The 17,319-nt window shown below is 42.5% G+C and overlaps 1 long non-coding RNA gene across 2 annotated transcripts; it reads left to right on the top strand.

Moving 5' to 3' along the window:
• The first annotated feature begins 577 nt into the window (after nt 1–577).
• LOC132893024 (uncharacterized) lies at nt 578–16,892 on the top strand. 2 transcript variants are annotated; one of them, XR_009655500.1, is made up of 4 exons: nt 578–615; nt 2,016–2,668; nt 10,363–10,557; nt 14,128–16,892. It is a non-coding gene; the product is annotated as an uncharacterized LOC132893024 (long non-coding RNA). The 2 variants fall into 2 exon arrangements; XR_009655499.1 differs by lacking the exon at nt 578–615 and having other exon boundaries at nt 1,999–2,668.
• The last annotated feature ends 427 nt before the right edge of the window (nt 16,893–17,319 follow it).

The following is a 17,319-nucleotide window of genomic DNA, read 5'->3' as shown; positions in this document are numbered from 1 at the left end:
GGACCCTTTTGACCTCAATCGGCCCAAAGTAGTCAATACCTACATGTGAGAAGGGTGGTAGGTCTGGTGTGACTCGGTCCTCTGGCAGGTCTGCCATCTTTTGAACTCCTACTTTGGCCTGCAATTTCCTTCAGAAGACACAAGATTTAATGACACTTCTTGCAGCAGAATTAGCAGAGGGAAGCCAGAATCTTTGCCTAAGCCTTGAGAGCATGTGATTCCTTCCTGCATGTCCTACTTGTTGGTGTATGTCACGCAGGATCAGTTTGGACATGTGTGAGTCTTTGGGAAGCATGGTAGGGCTTTTCAGACTCACCGGTGTGACGACCACAAAAGTGTCACATTTGTGTTTGTGAAATAAGAGTGAGAATAATTAATGTTTTTTTATTTGAATACAATTTAATGTATTTTATTTTGGGAAAAAGTATCCCCAAGAGTTTTACATTTCAAAGTGCTTTTCTTTATTCAAGGTGAATGCTGTGATGTTTACTCCGGACCAGCAGGGGGCGAGGGCGGGTGACAGGTTTATGTATGTGAACTGTGGTTCTTTTTTTTATTACTGCAAGAACTTGTGAATCCGATATGCCATCTTCTCATTTCTCTCCTGCAACTTAGGTGGGTAAATGCACAAAAACTCCTTGAAACTAGGAAATGGCAATGCTGAAATGTGTTTGAGATGTATGTGAACTGTTTTAGTGTAGTAATTTTCGTTGGAGTCTGTTTTTGGTTTTGTTAGAAGTGTATTTGAAATGTGAGGGCAAAGCCCAGCAAGGTAACTGTTGAGTGATCACGTGCTGTATGCATGGCCATAGAAAACAAGCCAGCTCGACAAACACACTCTTCCCTCGTGCACACGCACATTAGTACTGTTTTGTAGGCTTACAATGACTTTGTCTGTCGTCTAGCTTGCCATGTATTAGCTCCCAACCATTAGTTAAAAGCTGTTTGTACTCAATGTGTTCACAGGAAAAAAGGTGACCGTTTAAAATGAGACTGAAGTTACACAATAAGCTCTTTATGGGTTCTAAGAGTAATATGCAGTACTGTATTGATTTAATACTAGAATAAATACTATGAATGGAAGTCTACAAGTATGCTGAACATTTAGCTGGTTAATATTACCATTGTCTACAGATTCAATTTTGATAAATAGTGTAAAATACAAACATGGAAAGTAAGTGAACATGTATTTGGGTGATAAGAGATTTGTTTTGTCATGATATCCGTATTGACATGGTATTATGAGTTTGGTATTGAGATATTGAGTTTTGTACATTGACAGACACTGAAATTCATTGAATATGTTTAAAAAATATTGAATATGTACCGTATTTTCTGGACTATAAGCTGCTACTTTTTTTCCTAGGTTTTGAACCATGCGGCTTATACAAAGGTGCAGCTATTCTGTGGATTTTTCTTCCACCGCTAGGGACGCTCTAACCGGAAGTAGAATCAAAAATAAGACAGACGAAAAATCAATGCAAAGAAGAATTAGCAGATCTTTAGCAGATAGAACACGCACGACAAATTACTAACTGGTAATTATTTTCAAATCCAGCGAAGATGATTAAAGTGACTTGTGGTTTCAAACACAGGAGAAATGAAGGTAAATAAATACCAGTTATTTTCTCTTGGTTCTGTTCCGTTTTAATCAGCAAAGTTGCTGCCGTGTTAAAAGGCACTGTTCGGAAAGAATCTGTTCAGGTACATACATGTACATTTACAGTACAAAATCGTTCTGTACATGCAGTAAATATCTAATTTTTCAACATAGATATCTGCGGCTTATAGCCCGGTGCGGCTTGTATATCTTTTTTTTTATTTTTTATTTTTAAATAGAGCGGATGCGGCTTATATACAGGTGCGCTCTATAGTCCAGAAAATACGGTAATATGTAAATCATAAAGAACTGAACATTACAGATGTGTTGTTTAAAGAAAATACTTTATTAATAAATTACTGCAAGAACTCGTGAATCTGATACGCTGTCTCCTCGTTTCTCTCCTGCAACTTAGTGTTACAGGAGTCAATCTGTTCAACACGGTGCTGTTGCTATGGTACCCGTTACACCGGCATGGATGCTTTACTTATCCTGCCTCCAATCCTCAGGATGCCCTCATCCAAGATCGGATCAAGTTTGGATATGGTGCTGTCTGCTTTGACTGGCATGCCTTTCCTTATGAGAGTGAGCTCAGAATCAAAGTAACACTGCTGTACATAGCAAATAATCGCCTTTTCTGCTTCATCCAAATCATCCACAGTCAGAATTTGGTGCTCACCTTCCATTTTGGATGTCGAGATAAGCCCTTTACTTTTCTGACTTTTGAGCTTCAGCAGCCAGGCAACAGTCCTTTGAAGTTTCTTCCATGAAGAGAAATACTGAATGAAGTAAGTAGTTGCATGTTTGAAGCTTTAAGCAATTTGCAGTAATGTCTTTCTTTACCTCAGGATCACTGTGGAGTATGTGTCCAATGTCCTCCGGTGCATCAGGTCATTCAGATTCCTGCCTTGAAAGGAAGTGAGGGCCATAGAACCATCTAAGGGACTTCAAGAGCGGTTCGATGTACAATCCGCGAGAGGCATCATCTGCTGGATTATCCCTAGAACGGACATATCTCCACTGATGTACCTGGGAGAGGCTATGGATCACTGCAATCCTGTTGGCAATGTAAGTATGGAACCTTTTTGTTTGATTGTAAATGTATTTCAGTACTGATGTACTATTGGTCCAAAATGTAGAATTCTCCAGATCCATATGAAGCTCCCAGGGCCGGTTCTGCCCTAATCTGGACCCGGGTGCAACATCGCGCAACCCCCCCAAAAAAAAAACCACACACACACACCAGTCTAAATCAGGACAACCATCACATAACTATAAACATTTTACATCAACTATTTTAACTAAATGGGCTATAATAAATGAGCCTGCAGCCACGGCGGGCTGCCTTAAAAAGTAACCATTTGTCCTACCTTAAAACTCGTTTTGCATTTTCTGCCTCCTTTTTTTGTATTTTCGACCCTGCGTTTTTCTTTCCTTTTCTTAAAACCCGATTTGTGTCCAGACATTTTGTTCTGCTACCAACGAACTAACTCGTCAGGTCTCGTCTCTCGAGCCCGCGATGATTCCCGTGGGAAGGGCAACAACTGATACATTTTTACAAACAGCCAATAGGGAGGTTGCAACGTTCAGGCGCTCCTTTGCTCAGAGACACTCAGTAATGCACTCATTCAGGAACAGAGAGAACTCTTTATTTTGTCTTATTTTTTGGGGCCCCTCTCCACACCAGTCCCGGGTGCAAATGCTACCGTTGCTACCCCTCCAGAACCGGCCCTGGAAGCTCCTTCTGAAGCATCCTGTCCACTTTAACAGCGAGTGTTGCAGCAGCAAGTTCAAGTCTTGGAATAGACATCTGTTTCACAGGAGCTACTCTGGATTTTGCAAGCACAAAAGTGACATGAATATTTCCTTTGCAGTTTGTAAGACTGAGGTAACTCACTGTTCCGTAACCTGACTCACTTGCATCACAGAAATGATGCAGCTGAGCAGTCCTAGTTAAAGGTGGAGTATGAGATTTTTTTTACCATATTGCTTGAAAAGCTTCTCACACCCATGTTGCAAGCAGTGCAATAGAAGGTTTGACCCACAAATGAAATATTTTAATCCAGTCTACAGTGTAAAATAAAGGAAAAACGCCATCAAATCCTATTGAGGTACCACCTCAAAATGATTGGATACTGACACGTCAATCAGACTGAAGCCCGCGAGCAGCCCGTCCCTTCTGTGTGTGTGTATATGTGTGAGAGAGCGAGCAGTCCCTCCCCCAATCCGTGCACTGCGAGCAGAGTGTCACACAGAAAGCGCAGGATTTTCTCAGTGCGCTCCTCCAAACGACGGGGATTTACATGAAAACGGAAGGAGGTATTCACAAAATTCTTTCACAGTGAGTGCCACAAGGCTCTCCTAAACACACTGATGTAATGTTTTTTGTCTGTCATGTAAAAAATGAGGTCACTAGAGTGAGTTAAAAACGAGTGACTTTTCTGCCAAGTTTATAATGGCAGTCTATGGGGCTGCACGCCTGCCCTCTCCTCACTTTCAGGCTTCTCATTCAAAAACTGCAAGTCCTATCGTGTAGGTAGACACATTGTGTGAATCAGGACAAGTGTGGCTACTACTTTTGAGAAAATTGTGTGTGTGGAGTGAAAATTGGGGCTGAAAACACAGTTTAAATGAGAAAGTTTGAGCTATTTTTCCAAGCTCTCTACACTCTAACTTAACGAGCTCTACTGGTGTGTAACGCAATAGACACCCATTATAAAGCCTGACTTTCTCAGGCTTTATAAGGGGGAGGAGGGGTGGAGACACGGGGGGTGGGAGCATGGCGAGGGCGGGCGTGTTTCTTTTCAAAATATGGCTTGCGGGAACCGTTATTCCAAAATCTCGTACTCCACCTTTAAGCCAAAGTTCTCAGGTTTTATGCACCTGTCCACTTGAAATCTGTTTAGCTGTTCTAGTTCTGTGATCCAGCTTGATGGAGAGTGTTTCTGGAATGGCATCATCCCATCCACACTTTTCAAGGCAAAGCCTTTGTAGGATTTGCTTGGCTTTGAGAATAAAGGGGGCAAGGAAACCCAGTGGGTCATAGATAGAACTTACAACAGAAAGAATGTCTCGTCTTGTTAGAACTCTGTTCTTGATGGCTACCGTGAAGGTAAATGTTTCTTTCTGGATGTTCCACTGGATTCCTAAGGCTCTCTCCAGTGGTGGATTGTCCCTGTCCAGGTCAAGCTGTTTGACAAGCATGGCTCTGTGACTTTCAGGTATTGTAGCAAGGACTTCACAGCTGTTACTCACCCACTTGTTCAGGGTGAATCCTCCAAGGGTGCATGCTTCCCTAAAGTCCATTGTGAGCTGGATTGCCTTGGTGACAGAGGCCACAGATTTGAGACAGTCATCAACATAAAAATTGTTTGTGTCAATAGTTTCAAGACTGAATTGGTCTGAATTGTCAACTGCTGTTTGTTTGAGAGCAAAATTGGCAATGCTCGGTGATGACACAGCGCCAAAGAGATGGACATTCATCCGGTAGACTTTGAGTGGCTGACTGACATCCCCCTGTGGCCACCAGAGGAATCTGAGGAAGTCACAGTGCTGTTCTTGAACATGTACTTGGTAATACATTGCTTCTATATCTGCCATTAAAGCAATTCTTTCTTGCCTGAACCTGAGCAGAATGCCCAGAAGGGGGTTGGCCAGGTCAGGACCCTGGAGAAGTTCTGTGTTCAGAGATTTGCCTTTGTAAGAAGAACAATCAAACACGACTCGAAGTTTTCCCTTTTGCTTATGGTATACGCCATGATGTGGTGTATATACCATATCTTGCCATCATTTCTTTGCAACTGATGTGGCAGCACCTTTTCTGCATAGCCTTTCCTGAGCACATCTTCCATGAATGCTTTGTACTCACTTGCATAAGCAGAATCCTTTGTGAATCTCCTGGAGAGACCCACCGCTTGCTGTACCACCACCTCCTTGTTGTCAGGTAAGGTTACATCTTTATCATGGAAGGGCAAAGGTAAGTGATAAATTACCATTTTTGAGCATGATTGACCTTGTTGTTATGTCCATGAATTTTTTGTCCTCAACAGACATCTCTAATTTTTCCTCATAATCCTTTTCAGGAAAATTGTTATATTGTCTAATGAGCAGATCCTTGAGGTTTACCATTGAGATACAATTGACGGTGATTGACGCTGTGTCACATCTCTCCATAGCAGAGCAAGTGTTGAGTGGGCCACTGACCACCCATCCTAAGAGAGTCTTGATTGCATATGGTCCATTTTCTTGACTGTTAATTACTCGCCAGGGCTCCATTGCCTTTGGCACGTTCATTCCAATTAAGATCTCAATGTTAGCGTCAATGCTTTGCAAAGTGACTCCTTTGAGGTAAGGCCATCTTTTCAGGTCATGTTGACCAAGCAAGTTGTCTTTCGACACCGGAATTTTGTATTGAGTGTACACTTTAGGCAGCTCTATATACACACTTCCATCAATGTTGCCTACCTCAAGTCCTGTGAGCTCGTAGCTCTTGACCGGTTGCTCCTGCCCCATCATCCGCAAGACTACTTCAATTCGGCATCCTTTGGCATTCAGCTGGTGCATGATGTTTTTGGTGCAGAAGGTGGCCGAACTGCCTGTGTCAAGAAAGGCGTAGGTCATAATGGTTCTGGTACCCTTGGATGCTTTCACCTGAACAGGCACAATGGCTAGCGCACACTCCTTGCTGGCCCCTGTTGCGTGATCAGCAGAGACCAGGGCACTATTGACAGGAGGCCCTTTTGTTTGGTTTGGGGTGTATGATACAGTCTGCATTCTCCCTAAACTATCACTGTTGTGTAGCAAGGTAGGATGCTTATATTTGCAAATCTGACAGACCACTTTCTTATTACAATTTTTACTGAGGTGTCCTTTTTTTAGACAACTGAAGCAGTATCCATTTTCCTTCAGGTATTCAACCTTTTGGTCATCTGGTTTTAAATTGAACTTTATACAGTCTGTTATTTCATGTTTGTCTGAACAGAAGCTACATGAAAACAAAACCACAAACTGAGGGTTGGTTTGCAGTGTCTTGGCTGGCTGTGATACTACCTGCTCTTCAGCTGGCATTACAGTAGTCACGAAACTGCTTCCCCTTTTAGGTGCCTTCATGTCAGGTCTGGCCTTCGAGACTGAACTTCTACTTGGTGGAAGATCTTTGATATCTCCAAACACTGGGTGGAGTAAGATACTGGACTGATGTTCCAGGAAAACTACAAGATGCTTGAATCTAGTGCATGTATTATTTTTCTGAAGAGATTCATATACTACATTTCGCCACCGTTCACAAAGTTTGTAGGGCAGTTTAGAAACAAGTAACTTTAGATTAGATGCTACATTCAATTCATCAAGATAGTCCAAATTTTGCATTGCATTGTGGCATTCTCTCAGATATAGAGCATATGCTTGGAGAGCCTTCCCATCATCAGGTCTTATAGATGTCCAATTCAGAGCCTTTTCAAGATATGCATTTGCAATCTTCATTTCGTTTCCAAAATGTTTGTTTCACAGCTGTTTCGCTTCAGGATAGCCTCTGCGGGCATCCATATGCATGCAACTTCTAACAAGATCTTTGGCCTGTCCTTCAGTAAACTGCTCAAGAAAGTAAAGTCTGTCTTGACAATTACTTGTATTATTTTCAATTGAATGTTCAAAAGCAAGAATGAATGATAAGACAAAGGATCACCATTAAACACAGGCACATCCCTTTTTGGCAAGAGAGAAAGATTTTTTTGTCTCACCATTAACTCAGGTCCTTTTGTCTGTGCAGCATTGCAGTCATTGTGGTATCACCAGCGGTGTCATGGCTGGGTTCAAGCTGCGGGCTGGAAGTTGTCCTGCTGGAGCTGCTGTGAGCATGTTGTTCTGCCCTTTGCAGTGGTGTCTTGGGCTCAGTTGCCAGAGGAGGAAGTGGTGCAAATTCAATGGCTGAGGCATCAGGGAGAGCTGATGGTTCAGCAGATTCTTGCTTGCTTGCCCCCAAGTACTCACTCATGGCATCACCCTGTTCTCCAGTCTCACTTAATGCTTTTAGTTTAGCATCGAATTCAGCTAGCTGTGCCTGTAACTCAATCTGCTGTCTTTTGGATTTCAAAGCAGCTTCCTCCATCTGGAGGGCTTGCAGAGCTGGTAAAGCTTTAGCTCAGGCCTCAAGAGCAGCCCTTTCAGCAGCAGCAATTTTAGCAGAAGATGATGTCTTAGATGCCTTGGACGATGTCTTGGATGCCTTGGACACATTTTAAACACTGTCTTCAGGCTCAACAGTGAACTGCAATTTTTGTTGCTTCTTCCACATTTCAACTTCTTTAATAAAGTAAAGTTCTGCACTCTGGGCTCATAACATTCGACTTCATCATTGGCGCTCTCTTCCTCATTCATTAGTAACTGAACCGAATTGTGAATGGAATTAAAGTCCTGAATGCATACATGTAGCACTTCCATATTTTCATTCACCTTTTCAACACTTCCGTCTTCAACAAGCAGATTCTTGCTTTCATTAATTTTTCTAGTGCATACTCCTAGCTTTCCATGGCATGTGGCCATTTCAGATTTTAAAAGCTTCGCTGATTCCTTAGTCATCTCTGACTTTTTGTCTGTCATCATGTTATCAAACGGTTTACAATTCATGCCAATAAAGTCCTTTAAGTTTATCAACTTTTTAGAGCAATTAAGCCAGTAGTTTATATTTCACTGTTCATCAACATTTACTCATTAGCAATCCTTTCCTTTGGGCCTTCATTCATGAAGTCGTTGGCACTTCCTACGTTGCGTTATCCATTCATTCAAAGTTCCATTTAATGCTTCGTTCATAAGGACAGTAAGCATTCAACGAATCTGCAATATAATCCACAGGTTGTAATCCTTTGAAAGACGTCAGTCTTCGGGAGTTTTCCGACGATGAAATAGCAATTCCTTGCAACAAGTATTGCTACGTGAGTTTGATGAGATTCCTGACACACAATCCAGTTAAGCACTCGCAGAAAGTCCAATGAAATGAGATGGTGGTTTATTCCATTAAGACAATTCCAGTTTACTTTATGGTTGTGAACAAAGGATCAAAAAGGGAAACTAAAATAAAACTCTGTTAGTAGGGTATTCCAATGCATTCGGCTTATTGCGGTCGGAAAACTATTCCACCTCGTCATCCTGCTTACCCCTGATTCAAAGGACTTATTAAAGCTTGCAGTGACGCGCCACACCTGCACATTGGGGGGAGTGGCTACATACCACATGACGGGTAAGGCAATCAGATAAGTATCTAACATAATTCTAACATAATTCTTTTTACAGGTTACCAAACTAAATCATATAGAAACAACAAATACTAAGTACAACAGCAACCTAAATATGGCTCCTACACCTTGAAACTCAAGCAGCAGGGTGCCCTGGCATCCCAAACAGCTGTTCCCCACTCTGTCACCTTTCCTGTTAAGAGCATAATGACATAAGCTACTCGGAAGCTCTCAGATGGGAATGCGGATGCCTCAAGTTCCATGGCCAAGGAGCACTGTGAGAGGAATGAATGGCACATTCTGGAGGCACCATCGTATGGCTGTGGAGCAGGTAGTCAAGGCTCACAGGGGGGTAAGGTCAGAACAGCTGGATGACTAGTTAGAGCTGACACTGGTTGGTCTGTGATTGAAGCCTGGAGGCTGTCCATCTGTGAGGAAACTCTTTGTAGGGTATCGGTGATGGAGGACATGCTTTGGCAAACAGCTATGATCTCTTGTTGATGAGATCCCAGAACAAAGCCCTGCTTAGGCAATGCTGATTTGAGTGCATCGTAGTCTGCTGGGTCCATGGGGTGGAGGATAAATTCTGTCATGACCTAAAGGCCATGGAAACAGATAGGACCCAAAATGCAACTACAGGAAATGAGCAGAAGCATACCTGAGGAGTTGGCTCGTGAGAAGGGCAGGCAGGTAACAGGCACAGCAGCACAGTCCAAAACCCACTTAGTGAAATCCCGGAAGACACTGACAAGTCCCAAAAAATGGCAGGCAGTGTTGTAATCCAAAATGTAAAAATAGTTCCAAGCCAAAGTCACAGTGAGAGGTCCCAGAAACAGCAGGCAAAATCATGATCCAAAACCTAAACAAAGTCCCCAGCCAAAGACACAGCGAGAGGTCCCAAAAACAGCAGGCAAAATAGTAATCCAAGAAATGTAAACAAAGTTGAGGAACAGAGTGTGAGCTAGACAAAACTTATGCGGAGTATTTATCCAGGCTAAGTGAATCGCCTTTGTGTGTTTATACAGAGTCTAAAGTCCTTCCCGCATTATGCAATCGGGCACATTGGCAGCACCAGTCTCCATAGCCCTCGGCCTCTTGGCTATACAGCTAGGGTTACAGTAGGGGGCTAGTCCTCTGGTAATCATGAGAGTTTGGCTCCCCATTCACATCTGTATTGTAGCATGCCTTGCCAGACAGCAGTAGGTAACATTTTTATGATGGTCTTTGGTATGACCCAACCATGAGTAAAACTCACAATCTCCTGATCGAGAGGAGGACATGCTAACCACTAGGCCAACTCGTGGTTGTTTATACAGAGTGGCTGATGACAAACATGTAGCAGGTGTGCTAACGCAGTGGGGGGGAAATGCAGAGTGGAGTGCAAAGGCACAGATTAGGATCTGGAAGTTCCAGGCAGGATTGTGACAATAAATACAGAGGCCTTAAGTCCACCAGCTTAGTCTAATTCCAGCTGCTTAAATAGAAACATTTCAGGATTATTATTTTTTTCTTTTTTTCTCTCTTTTTTTCAAGAGGATGCAAGCATTCAGCAGGTGCATTTGGCTATGTCTGTGCAAGAGAAGAGTGAAAAAGTACTCCATGGAAGCAACTTCTGAAATGTGTGAAGTCTACAATGCATACATATTTTGCCATGCCTGATGGGATCAATAAAACAGTGGTCATCTTATCTGTGAACACTGTTAAAAAAAAAAAAAACTTCTCTGGAAGGTAAGATCAACAATTGGTTTCAATTTAATTAAAAAGTCATATAAGACAAAATGTTTTAAGAATCTCTTGCACCACCAAGCTGCTACTTTTGGGTCCTTGAGCAAGGTCCTTAACCCTACTGCCTCAACCTATCCACAATGACCCCACAAAGAATGGGGAAAAATTATGCAAAAAGAAATTGCAATAATCTCTTACACATACAGTGTCTTGCAAAATTATTCATCACTCTTCATGTTTGTCCTGTTTTGTCACATTAGAAGCTGGAATTAAAATGGATTTTTTTGGGGGGTTAGCATCATTTTGATTTACACAACATGCCTACAAATTTAAAGCTGAAAATTGTTGTTTCATTGTGACACAAAAAATAATTAAGATAAAAAAACAGAAATCTGGATTGTGCATAGGTAGTCATCCCCCCCCCAAAAAAAAGTAATTACGTTGTAGAGCCACCTTTTGCTGCAATTACAGCTGCAAGTCTCTTGGGGTACGTCTCTATTAGCTTAGCACATCTAGCCACTGGGATTTTTACCCATTCCTCAAGGCAAAACTGCTCCAACTCCTTCAAGTTAGATGGGTTGCATTGGTGTACAGCAATCAAGTTATGCCACAGATTCTCAATTGGATTGAGGTCTGGGCTTTGATTAGGCCATTCCAAGACATTTAAATATTTCCCTTTAAACCACTCCAGTTTTGTAAACAGATTTGTAGCAATAGATTTGGATGACATACAGGAAATCATTGATCACTTTTCCATAGCCGCAACCCTCTTTGGATTGAAAATCAATATCACAAAAACAGAGCTCCTGTACCAACCATCTCCTGAGCCAGAGGAGGTACATGTCAAACAACATTGTTTTGGTCAACGGAATGCCTCTGCGGAGTTCTGAGTTTTTCATCTACTTAGGCAGTGCAGTTACCAACACAAACTCATCAGACTTGGAGGTAGACTGCCAGATTCAAGCTGCCACCAAAGCCTTCAGTGGATTACAAAAGCAACTATGGTCTTGGCATGACATCAAGAGAATCACCAAGTTGAAAGTATACAATGGCCCAGTCTTGCCATCTCTGCTTTACACCCCTGAATGCATGATGCTCTAGCGTAAACATTTCAAGAAACTTATCAGGCTACAACTCTGACACATGCGTCAAATCCTCAAAATAAGATGGCAGGATAAGGTCCCCAATGTAGAATTCCTCAGGTGAGCTAATACAATAAGCATGGAAGCCCTTATCACAGCCTTTGAACTTTGTTGGGCTGGACACATCTGGCGCATGCCTGACACGGGACTACCCAAAGCTGTTTTCTACAGAGAACTGAGCCAAGGAAAGAGGATATGAGGAATACAGAAACTGAGGTACAAAGATGTCTTGAAGAGGAACATGAAGAATGCCAGAGTTATGGATCAGATGTGGAAAAGGGATACCTTGGATAGAGCAACATGGTGAAGCATAGTTAAAAGGTCAATGTCCGCAATTGAAGACAAGCATCAGAGGGAGTATGTGAGGACTCATGAAACCAGACACTCCATAGCAGCTCAACCAGGCCAAACCACTGCTGTGGATGACTCTATCACTCTGGTGTGGCCCTCGTAGCCCATCTCTGTTTCTGCCCAGCCTAATGAAGCAGTCGTCATTGCTAGCAATGGACAGCCAATGAAGAAACCACTCCAGTTTAGTTTTAGCCATATGTTTAGAGTCATTGTCCTGCTGGAACGTGACCTTTCATCCCAGTCTCAAACCTCTGGCTGACTGAAACAGGTTTTCCTCCAGAATTGCCCCATATTTAGTGCCATCCATCTTTCCTTCAGTCCTGACCAGCTTTCCTGTCCCTGCAGATGAAAAATATCCTCACAGCATGATGCTGCCACCACCATGCTTCACTGTAGGAATGGCGTTCTCAGGGTGTTGGGTTTGTGCCACACATGGCACTTCCCATGATGGCCAAAAATAAATAAATTTTAGTCTCATTTGACCAGAGAATCTTCTTCCATGTGTTTGGGGAGTCTGCCACATGCTGTTGGGTGTAATCAAAATGTGTGTGTTTGTTTTTTAAAGCAATTACTTTTTTTTCTGGCCACTCTTCCATAAAGACCGACTCTGTGGAGTGTATGGCTTAAAGCGGTCCAATGGACAGATACTCCCATATCTGCTGTGGATCTTTGCCGCTCCTTCAGTGTGATCTTTGGTGTCTTTGTTGCATCTCTGATTAATGCCCTCCTTGCCCGGTCTGTGAGTTTTGGTGGGTGGCCTTCTCTTGTCAGGTTTGTATTGGTGCCATATTATTTCCATTTTGCTATAATGGATTTAATAGTGCTCCCTGTGATATTCAAAGTTTGGGATTTTTTTTTATTTTTATGACCCAACCCTGATCTATACTTTTCCACAACTTTGTCTTTGACCTGTTTGGAGTGCTTTTTGGTTCTCACTTTGCTTACTTATCCCGCTTTTCCACTACAAACGCGGCTGAGTCGGGCTGAGCCGTGCCGTGCTGAGTTGGGCTGAGTCGAGCTGAGCGGGGCTGTTGGAGTTGCATTTCGACTACAACCGCGCTGAACCGTGCTGGCTGGAAGTGGGTGGACACATTGGGTGGAGTTAGCGAAAGTGGGTGGATGTTACGTGATGTCGTTAAGCAGCGCAAACAGTGACATCAGTGATCTTTTAAGCGGTAGTCTCACGACCCGAATAGTAAACAATAAACACGGAGGACATGGAGTCGTTAATGTTGCTGGTCTTGGTGCTGTGGCTTGTTGTCACCGACAACGCCAACAGATACTGGCAAGAGCGTATAGATGAGGCGAGGCGCATAAGGCTTCAAAAATTCTCGTAATTCGTAATTATTCTTCTTCCGGGTTTGCGGTGTTTACAGATCCCAGCGTGCTCGTGGGGCGTGTGTGGGCATGTGAGGACACTCCTCCTCACCAATCAGCGCGCAGGGAAGTGTCTCCTCACGCCCCCAGCCTCACTCGGCACGGTTTGGCTCGCTTCAGCCCCACTCCAAAACGGTGCGAGTTTTAGGGGCTAAGCAGGGCTGAAGCGAGCCGAGTCGTGCTGTTTTTTGGTAGTCGAAACGCGAGCCGTGTCGGGCTGAAGTGAGCTGAAGCGAGCTGAAGTGAGCTGAAAAAGGATAGTGGAAAAGGGCCATTTGTAGTGTTGTAGAGTCAGGGTCCTCCCAGAACAAGTTGATTTATACAGACATCATGTGACCGATCATGTGACACTTTGCACACATGTGGATCTTAATCAACTAATTATGTGACTTATGAAGTGAATCAGTTGGACCAGCTCTTATTTAGGGGTTTCATATGAAAGGGGGTGAATACCTATGCACACTTTAGATTTCTGGTTTTTCACCTTAATTTTTGTTTGTGTCACAATAAAACAATAATTTGCACCAGTGGTAGGCATGTTGTGTAAATCAAATTATGCTAATCCCCCCCCAAAATCCATTTTAATTCCATCTTGTAATTCAACAAAACAGGACAAACACTAGGGGGGATTAATACTTTTGCAAGACACTATAAATCATGGGTGAAGTAAATTTATTTTTTTCATCCAATTTTAATTTTGCAGGAACCCAAAACATTCCAAACATCAGTGTAGCAAGAATGCACCTGTTGTCCTATATCTGAACCTTCCTTCATTCATTTCCCTGGGACCACACTGCCAGAAGCTTCCCAAACCCATTCTTCCAGACAGAGAGCAGCCATCTTCAGAAGTAAGAAACAAGTCAGAGAGTGAAGATGTCATAGATCCAGATTACAATTTCAGATGTGGAGCTGAGGACAGAAACCCATAGTACCCCAACCAAAAATACCTTGATTGCTTTTCCCAACCAAGTCCAATGTGGACCTTTTAAAATCTAGGTTCAAGCAGTCAAACTTTTTTGGATGGATGTGTCCAAGTCACAGGTCTTTTGCACAAGACAAATCACAAGACTCCTCACCAAGCTTTTCCCATCTTCTTTACCCATCAAGATGGGCTCTGCTTCTGTCACAGTGTGGCTAGTATGTTTGAGGCAATCAGAATTGCTTGTAGCCTGAATGAGTGGTGCATCTTCACTGACAGCTCATCCAGGAGCCTCAAAGCTGTGCTGCTCCATAATGGGAACAAGTATTCATCTCTTTCCCTGGCTCACTCAGTGTATCTCAAAGAGGATAACAAATCCATCAAGAAATTGTCTTGAAGTATGATGAATACAACTTAAAATGGTGACATTCCTGATGGGTCTACAAGGAGACTTTATCAAGTTTCCCTGCTATTTTGTCTTTGGGACATCAAGGTACAGTATCAAAAGGGGGACTGTTCACTGTGGTGATCTCGGTCTGCTGTGGGGACCTCTGGAAAGATGCTGATGCCACCACTGCACATCAAATTTAGCCTAATTTATCAGAGCAGGAGGATTCACATAAGGAGTCAGCAGCATTCACATACATTCAAAACTTTTCTTAAGCTGTCTGTGGCAAATGTCAAAGCTGGTGTCTTCATGGGTCCACAGATGGAGAAAATTCTGGGGTGCAAGGAATTCTCCAAGAAGCTCCTGAGGAAGGAGAAGGAAGCTTCAAACAGCTTTGTTGCAATGGTTCAGGGCTTCCTGGGCAATCACAAAGCCAAAAAGTATGTGGAGTTTGTTGTGACTCAGGTGAAGGACTATCACACAATGGACTGTAGGATGTCTCTCAAAGTCCATATCCTTTATGGTCATCTTGATAAATTCAAGGAGAACATGGGAACATACTCAGAGGAGTAAGGCAAGAGCTTCCATCAGGATATATTGAACTCGGAATGCCACTGTCAAGGACAGCATAATGAGAACATGATGGGAGACTATATTTGAGGGCTGCATTATGAAAGTGATTTGCAATATAATCATAAATCTTGAAAATCTTCTAACATTGTCACAATTTATGTACTTCCATGTAATATACTTCCATGTAGTACACTTCCATGTAGTACACTGTACTTGCATAGTGTGTGAATTTCAACAGGGTAGTGTTGTCTCACATTGAACATGGCATGTTGTGCACTTACCAGAAATTGCCATTACACCCATCAAAAATGACAATCACAATATTTGACAGCATGACAGTGTGGTGTCAAATATTGTTACCAAAATTTATGCTGGCTTTTCGCTCACCTCTTAAAAATTAACTTTTTTATTTTCATTTTCCTTGCTTGTGTATGCCCCCCTGTTTCATGCCACATGGAAATTGTCATCACTGGTATCGACAATGTTTCCTCCTCCAACTGGCTGGAAACATACTGGCATGTTGAATTATGTATTGTTTTTATTGCGATCTATGGAGTTCATAGACTAGACTATTGAGGTGCAGCATTACATTTTCATCAAACTTACCTATTTAAACAGTCATCTAAAAGTAGTAATTGTCTGTGCTCGAGCTACACTGACTAACATAAAAGCACAACTATCTGATACTAACTTGCTGTAGTCATGTAGATTGGAAATGCAAAAGAAAACATACAGTATAACCCACAGCTTGCTGTTATGTAGAATTAAGCACACTTAATATCCAAAATCACCATTATAAATCACAATTGACTGTGTTCTAATGGTCACAAACATACAGTGACAATATGGGCAAATGGGTCAGTGGCTGGGCAAAAAGGTCAGTCGATGATGGAGTCAAAATGGGACTGCATGGCATCCTGCAACATCTTGACTGCCCAGGTACCTATGCAAGAATCCTGTTCTTAGACATCAGCTCAGCATTCAACACCATAACCACACAAATCCTTTCCACCAAACTCTGCTAGCTCATTGTCTCATTTGCCATATGTCACAGTATCGCCAGCTTCCTGACAGGAAGGGAACAACAAATAAGGTTGGAGAAGTCACATCCAGTATGCAGTCAATCAGCACTGCTGCTCCTCAGGAATGTGCCCACTTTCCACTGCTCTTCTTCTTTTACACCAATGACTCCACCTCCATGGACCCAAATGTGAAACTCCTGAAATTTGCAGATGACACTACAGTCATAGGACTCATCCAAGATGGCAGTGAGTCTGCATACAGATGGGAGGTTGAATGGTTGGTGCTCTTGTCCAGTCAGAATAACTTGGAGCTAAACATGCTTAAGATGTTGGAGATGATCATGGACTTCAGAAGACACCCCACTATAATACTCCATTCACTATATCCAACAGTCTTTGTTGGCAGCACTGACTGCCAGATCCATTTGAAGCCACCAAGAGAGGATGCAGCCTTTTACCTACAGTGGTGCTTGAAAGATTGTGAACCCTTTAGAATTTTATATATTTCTGCATAAATGAGCTAAAACATTCATCAGATTTTCACACAAGTCCGAAAAGTACATAAAGAGAATCCACTTAAACAAATGAGGCAAAAATATTATACTTGGTCATTATTTATTGAGGAAAATGATCCAATATTACAGTACATATCTGTGATTGGCAAAAGTATGTGAATCTTTGCTTTCAGAATCTGATGTGACCCCCTTGTGCAGCAATAACTGCAACTAAATATTTCTGGTAACTGTTGATCAGTCCTGCACACCGGCTTGGAGGAATTTTAGCCCATTCCTCCATACAGAGCAGCTTCAACTCTGGGATGTTGATGGGTTTCCTCACATGAACTGCTCGCCTCAGGTCCTTCCACAACATTTCGATTGGATTAAGGTCAGGACTTGGCCATTCCAAAACATTAACTTTATTCTTCTTGAACCATTCTTTGGTAGAATGACTTGTGTGCTTGGGCGGCATGGTGGTGTAGTGGTTAGCGCTGTC

The sequence above is a fragment of the Neoarius graeffei genome, chromosome 10, assembly GCF_027579695.1.
Source record: "Neoarius graeffei isolate fNeoGra1 chromosome 10, fNeoGra1.pri, whole genome shotgun sequence".
Classification (NCBI taxonomy): Eukaryota; Metazoa; Chordata; class Actinopteri; order Siluriformes; family Ariidae; genus Neoarius; species Neoarius graeffei.
The sequence above is the reverse complement of the archived record's forward strand: the minus strand, read 5'-3'. Positions and strand labels throughout refer to the sequence as shown.